This window comes from Habropoda laboriosa, unplaced genomic scaffold (assembly GCF_001263275.1).
Source record: "Habropoda laboriosa isolate 0110345459 unplaced genomic scaffold, ASM126327v1 scaffold11, whole genome shotgun sequence".
NCBI lineage: Eukaryota > Metazoa > Arthropoda > Insecta > Hymenoptera > Apidae > Habropoda > Habropoda laboriosa.
The window spans coordinates 88896-96757 of NW_017100150.1; the positions used below are offsets into that span (position 1 = coordinate 88896).

The 7862-nt window shown below is 31.4% G+C and overlaps 1 protein-coding gene and 1 non-coding gene across 2 annotated transcripts in view; both read right to left on the reverse strand.

The window, feature by feature from the left end:
• Positions 1-7862, reverse strand: part of LOC108575059 — a 134571-nt gene that overhangs the window by 62234 nt on the left and 64475 nt on the right. The gene's annotated exons all lie outside the window — the stretch shown is intronic.
• Trnap-ugg lies at positions 2-73 on the reverse strand. The gene has a single exon. It is a non-coding gene; the product is annotated as a tRNA-Pro (tRNA).

Below are 7862 nucleotides of genomic sequence, written 5' to 3' on the forward strand. Positions count from 1 at the left end.
TGGGCTCAGCCGGGATTTGAACCCGGGACCTCTCGCACCCAAAGCGAGAATCATACCCCTAGACCACTGAGCCGCTATGTTTGTGCTGTTCAAAGAAACATACATTTGTATAATTTTAATGCATAACCTCATTAATTTTCAATTTTTTTCAATTTACGCAATTAAAACCTTTAGCAATACGATACATTAAACAGTACGCATAATACTTATTCAGAAATATAGTTTGTAAATTCTGGAGAAAAGGAAGTATCTTGAATTCGTAATTTACTGAAAGTGAATTTCTTCAACAAATTTTTATGTTTTTTAGAAAAATATATTTAACTACAAAGATTAATTTTCAGAGCACGTGTAGCTATAGGATTAAATATACATTATTTCGTATGAATTTCCGAAATTTAACAATTTATTCTCATGAAATACATTTTTCCTGATACTGATTGTTTTTATCCTATTTTCTGATAATTTGTCTAATGACTATTTTTATACACATGAAAGTATACCGATCAATAATATTAGGATACCGGTGTTTATCGATTTATCGATGTATTAATGATACATTAAGACCTGGGTGACACATTATATATTGAAAAATTGAAAAAATTGTTTATATGCTAATACACTACTCGATCGATAATACTTTTAAATTGGATAACTGTGTTGACTATGCAACACTCTTAATCGACTACAATACTACTATAGAGTAAACGTAAACAATGAATAATCACAAAAGAATCATTCATTAATATATATCATCGCATATTAGAATTCAGTTAATGCACGCATTGATATACGTGCGTTCAATATTGTATTACTGATTTAACAATGGATTCAAAATAATGCTTCGTGCCATTTATGCAACACGTTGAAAATAATGCATCTAATAAAATTATTATACAACATTGATTCTATCAATTGTGTAATGTTAAATGATATGGTAATAAGAAGCATAACAGAAGACTTTTATTACATATAACCTCGATTACGTATATACTTGTCATGAAGAATCAGAAAAGAAGTGCCTTTAACACGTTGACTGCCAAGCTACGAGATAACTCGTAGTTGGCAGTTTGCTGGTAGAAGTTACATCCTATTCGGAGACGCCCGACCACGAGATAATTCGAAAGCATTTTTTTGCAAAAAAACAATTAAAATTAAAGTCATAAGATAAAAATTAATATGCTTGTTTAATTCTATACAATACATTGAAAAAAAAATCTTGGCGTCTAGAACAGATTTTTTCAAAATAGGCTTGGCAGTCAACGTGTTAAACTGATTTTACGAAATAATGTTATGCGAGTGGGACAAAAATGGGAACAGCTAAATATCTCCGTTGTTTACAGGTCTACGAAAAAACTGTTCAAGGCAGAGTTAAATTATTTGAAGAGGTGAATTTAGTTACGGTTCAGAAATTTGAATAAAAAAAGAGAACAAAAAAAAAAGGGAACGAAAATTCTCGTCGATGCGCTTGTAAGTACTTATATTTAGAAGTAAAAACAAATGGCCCGGCGTTTTACTTGATAACAAGATGATAAAATGAAAAATCTCTTCAAAGTCATATTTTTCGAGATTTTAAGGTCATCCTTTTCAACTGCTATGGTATATTTTTTTGTCTGTATCCTTACAGAGAATAAACATATTCCTATCATTTACTTAATCTCGAAATATTTTCATCTGAAAGTAAAGCTATAACCAATATTCAAAGTGATAACTGTTAGCTTCAATATACAGGATGTCTGTTTTATCTCAATACAGCGAAATATCTTTTAAGGAAGTGATGTTAAGAAAAAAATGTTTTAACAAAAGTTGTTTGGTATGAGGGGAAAATTATGTGGTATAATATTTTTTTTGCACCGGATATGGTGAGGGAGATTTCAAAGTCAGTTTAATTTTTTTTAATGGAATGCTATATTTTTTTATACATAATATGATAGTGTATGTTAAGACGAATCCAACGAGGTGCGAACAAAGTCATTTCCTTTGATAAAACAGACACACGCGACAGTGAGGAACGTATGGTGGTCCGGCTCCCGGTTTTTCGCAATTTTACGACCGTCCATGAAAGGAAACAACTTTGCTCGCACCTCGTTGGACTCGTCTCAACATACACTATCATATTATGTATAAAAAAAATATAGCATTCTATTTAAAAAAGTTAAACTGATTTTGAAATCTCCCCCACCATATCCGGTACAAAAAAAAATATACCACATAATTTTCCCCCTCGTACCAACCAACTTTTGTTAAAACATTTTTTTCCTAACATCACTTCATTAAAAGATATGTCGCTGTATTGAGATAAAACAGACACCCTGTATAGGGTAGGCCACGTAAAACAGGCCACTTGATTATCTTCTCTAGCTACGATGGTAAAAGAAAATTTTTATACCTAATTTCAATTGTTTCAAAGGGTGAATAAGATGGAAGAAATAACAAAAATTGAAAGGAAGTTTCACGTTTGATTTAAAAAGTTTTAAAGTCCAAAGTTATTTAAGATTATATTCTTAAGCATGTTCACATGCACATTAGTATATTCTACAACATCCAGTAGAAAAAATATATACATTCATGAAAAAAACAGATGATTTTGAAAGAAATAACAATAGAAAAAATGGCATATATAAAAAAATTTTTTTTCCGTCTTACTCACCCTATGAAATCATTTAAATTATGTACCAAAATTTTCTCGTATAACCATAACTAAACAAGATAATTAAGTTGTCTGTTTTACGTGACCCACTTTGTATAATTGAAGTCTTTATTTTATTTCATTGTTCAGCATCTACAAAATCGGTTTGTCGGAATTGTTTCCTATAAAATTTTGGGAATAATTATAAGCTGTACTCTCTGTACACTGTTGTCGCTCGAGAGAAAAATAATCCATGGAATGTGAAAGATTAAAGATCGAACAGTATGTCCAAGCGCGTGTGCGCGAATTGGAGATAGCGATGACAAATCCCGTGAATTCGTTAAACGTTCATTGGCTCGAAGCACAATGTTTACAAGGCCAAATAATTGAATCGGCCTGTTGTGCGGTGCTGCAACCACTAATTTCGTCGGAAAGCCAGGAACATGTAACTATAACGCATGTCTCTAAAAGAAAGTTAATTAACGTAGATTACCCTCTGCGGTTCACTGAACCGACAAATCATACGTTCCGTCGTTCTCGCTAATTCGGAAAGTTTATTAATCACCGTAGCAAGCTAACCTCGTGTTATATTATGCTTAGAACCGGTCTTCGTATCAGCGAATTTGTAATTAACTCGTTTTAATTATATACTAGATTTCAGGATTGTTACGAACAATCGCAGTGGTAAGATCTGTGAGTTATGACACAAACAGAGTTGTATCTTATTGTTAGTCGCAGAAAATTAATTTAGACAGTGATGTAATTAATGACAAGTCGTGGAATTGCTACATTTTTCTTTTAATTTAAAATGCATTCTATAATCTTCGATGGAGTTGTTTTATGCGTAGAAATAATATGACCGGAAGGTGCTCTACACAAGCGTCTCTAATATTAACCTTCATGGTTCAAGAATTATGTAATTTGTCAACTTTACGTCAAGATTCTTTTCACGATTGAGCAATTCGAATGTTAAATAATTTAGATTATTCGAACGTAATTTCATTATTTAGGTGAATCGTTAAACTTCGTTACGCAAATTTTGAAACAATTGAAATTGATGAAAATTATTAGGTTGGTTCATTTTTTTTTAATGAAACTTTAGATACACCGTGTTTCTTCAAAAAATAATGTATTTAATCAAAATAATTTCCTCACGATTCTGTACACTTTTTCCAACGATTAATTAGTTTTATTATTTCAAATTTATAAAAATCATTAATCTTTGAATGCTGCTTTTAGTGTCTTCATTCAGGAATCATTTATTTGTTAAAATATTGTTTAGATGTTTAATGAAATGCTAGTCTGTTTCTTTCATATTCTTTATCGTGGATTGTTTTCAATAATTTTTCCTGAAACTTTATCATCGACGGCCTTATCTGACCTTCCTCTTTGCTCATTTTCCGATGGAAAGTCACCATTCTTCAACTTTGCACACTAACGTTGAAGTGAACTAACATTTACACAACCTTCTTCAAATGCTAAAGTTATGTTTTCAGCAGATTTTACTGTAGTCTTTTCAAATTCAAAACTTATGTACAAAATTAAACGAATATCCCTATTATTCATCAGGTTAGATAATAATGTCTAAATAATTGTATTATGAATTTTTTGTACTATTCAATACACGTGCACTGCAATAAATTACTTCTTATTGACTACTGCATATAAAAATTTATAACTGGACAAAATTTAAATGTATATATCTTATAATTTTAATATGTATATTAAGTCATCCCATAAGTTCGTGCCGAAAATGAAAAATATTTTAATGAAAATCCAAGAAAATACTATAGCTACGACATAATATTACAAAGAAAAAAAACTAGAAAAAAGTTGTGGAATGAGAAGGCGCTTACATTTCTTTTTTATCGAATTTAAAGGTTCCTTGAAAATATTGATCTAAATTCTAAAATTCGACACCTTTTTTAAAATTTTTTTTTAAATAGGCAGCGCCTGCGTAAGTAGCTTGTTGCTCGAATTTGGTGTAGAGTCACCTGGCGTAGATCCGCCGTATACTCTAAAAGAATTTGGAGAAATTAGGTAGCCTAAAATAAAATTCTTAGTAATTTAAAAAATGAAGTAGAAGTCATGCAGGAAAAGTTGCAAAAAACCTGCTGAAGCCAAAAAAATTATAAAATTCGTCACGAACTTATGTGATGACTTAATAGTGTCAACCCGCCAATTTTAGTAGTGAGAAAAAATGAAATTTCGTTTGTACCAACCTAATAAAACGCACTTTTCATTTACAACTTTGTGTATACTCAAACATTTAATCAAGATCTATTTACTCGTAAAAGGAAAAGTTAATTATATACAACTTAACGCTTCAATAAGTAAAAGAAAACGGAAATAATATCCTAACTAATTAATGATAAAGATAATGCAACCTCGTATACTTGTTACAACAAATTGTTTGAACAAATTGAAAAAAATATGTACAAAACAAACACATATAATTAAAGTCAAGAAGCTAATTAATTGGAAGTACGCAATCAGCTTTATAATCGCTCGAAAGATAATATATGTAGTTCGCATTTTATCCACGAAATGATCACTAAAAGTAGTACTTTTATCTTATACAGACAAATATACTTTTTAATGAATGCGAGGATCACGAAACAGAGGAAAATCCATTTAAAATCAACATCCAACGCTGCAAATGAGCTGATACGGCTCTCGACTTCGTTTCAATTAACTTTTCAAATGTATTTTTAATCTTACGAATTTAAATATATTTCTTTGAAAACAAAGTTTGTTTTGTTGCAAAATAACGTCACTATAAATATTTCTTTGCCGCGTGTTGCTTTTCATTGTATACCGTGCGCCAATTTCTAGGGGTAGAAATATAAGGAACAATCGTGACATGCAAGGGCCCAACAAGCGTATCAAGTTCTAAAACCGTTTCCTCTTGGAATTCATTTTCTAAGGAGAACGAAGTCCGCGATGAAAAATAGTGGAAAAGGAAACGAAAAGAACTGTGAGGATGTCGCAGAAAAATTTCATCTTTCGCCGAGTTTTACACGGCATGCTCCAACGAACCGGTTTCACGACGATCAACAATGTGGTATTCGCGATGAACAGCTTGAAAAGAGCAGGGGCGTCGGTTTTGCGCGACGGAGTTAAGCCCTCGAGCTTTGAGCTTCCGTCGCCCAATTAACGTCGACCAACCTACCTGCTCTTCATTAAGCAAGCCAACCTCTTGCTCTGCATAATGAAAAGGGTACCTCGTTAAATCCACGTCGATGCATGAAAGAAGGTAAAAAAAAAAAGCGAACAGAAAAAAAGAAAAAGGAACGAAAATTCTCGCCGATGCGCTTGTATATGTATTTAGAAGTAAAAACAAATGCCCTCCGGACTTTTTGCTTGACAACAATTACGTCGCTTGCGTCGAGAAATTCCCGTTACTTATTTAATCCTCCTAGTTTCGTTACATCTGTTTCGAGGTTAAACGGAAAATTTCTTTTCGTTTCTTTCTCATCGGAAAGCTATTTGCTTTGCGTGGAATGTACATACCAATAATGTGGTAAAATGTAATAACCAGACGAACGTTCGAAATTGAAATTAAATTCTAAAAAAATAGGATGGTATGCTGATACTTGATATTATTTTGGAAAATAACAGAAAACGTGGTCTGTATGTACCTATATGGATAAGATAAATATACATAGTGTGCAAAAAAAGTTTATTTAAATTAAGAATAATATTGATGTAGGCATATGTGTGAATTTTCGTAAACATTAAGAAATGTTTACTTAATAAATATGAATAATTCAAATTAATTAATTTTTGCGAATCCCATTAGAAATACCTAAATAGTATTTTAGCATACTTCTTGCCATACATCTTTAATTCTAAGTATTACTAAGAATCACTTTAAATAATACCACGTGTACTTTACATATGCAGATATACAGGGAGTCTCAATTTTTTCTGATCAAACATTGTCAGTATGTTCTGTGGGTATATGTAGATAAGAGAAAAATGTTATATAAACATATGTCGTTTGAAGTTTTATTAAAAAGTTATGACAACAATACGAAATACAAAGAGAACGACAACGGGTGTGGTGGTTATTATCATGCAAAATAGGAATAGATCAGCGACATCTAGTTTGGTTATGCAAGCTATGTTTACGATCTAAGGTCGTTGAAGGTGTTGAATATAACCTCTGCCAGTGCCATGCTTGTCTTGTATCATAGTAACTGCAATTTCATTACCATTCCTTTCGTATTTCGTATTTTTATTATAACTGTTTAACGAAGCTTCAAACGACCTATGTTTATATAACATTTTTTTCTTACTTACACCCGTAGAACGTACCGACAAAGTTTGATCGGAAAAACTGGGACACACTGTATGTATATGCACGATGTATTCAGGACATTCTTAACTCTGTCATATAGTGATGAATGATAGTTAAAGAATAGCCATTTTTTCATGATGTCGATTACTGAACGTGTATTAATGAACACATATTACTAGATTAAATAATTTGCCTCATCGCTATACCTGTTTACTGTGCAAATTTACCAGTTTCGTTTCTTTGCCTTACCTGTACGTCATACGGACTAGACGTCGAAAGGGATAAATGAACTAACTAGTAAAGATGATTCGAACACTTTAATTAGTATTACCAATATCTCTATTCATGTTTCAAAATCGAAACGTATGCTATACTTAAATACGACATTTAAGAAGAAACGAGAGTATTAAACATACGCGTATTATTTTTTGAGACATAAATAAAGCTTCTTAAAATCAAAATAACACATAATACAAATTTCCTATATAACATAATTATGATGATTCGAAGAAAAGCATTGGATAAATCATCGTAGACTTACATGACGCTATTCTGTATAAAATATTGACGATAAGTCAATAACAGTGTCCTTAACCTTCTAATGTTAATAATTTATGCAAAGCAATGTTCATGTACCAAAGTCATTCTCAAGAGAGTTATACGAGACGTATGTATGTACGTTTTCTAGCACGCATGGCGTTCTATTTAGCATATTTGCGTTTAAATTTAGAAAGCTATTTAATAAAATGAGATACAAAAGTAAGAAAGATTTCGTTGTAGAATTCGAAATATGGAGAAGCTAAATGAATTATAAAAATGCTGGATAGTGTATGATAATTTATTAACATATCATATTGGTATTTTAGCTTTGAAATTTCTATTGCAAAGTTAAAAGATACATGACCATATGTATTGAATAATTTTTCAATATTA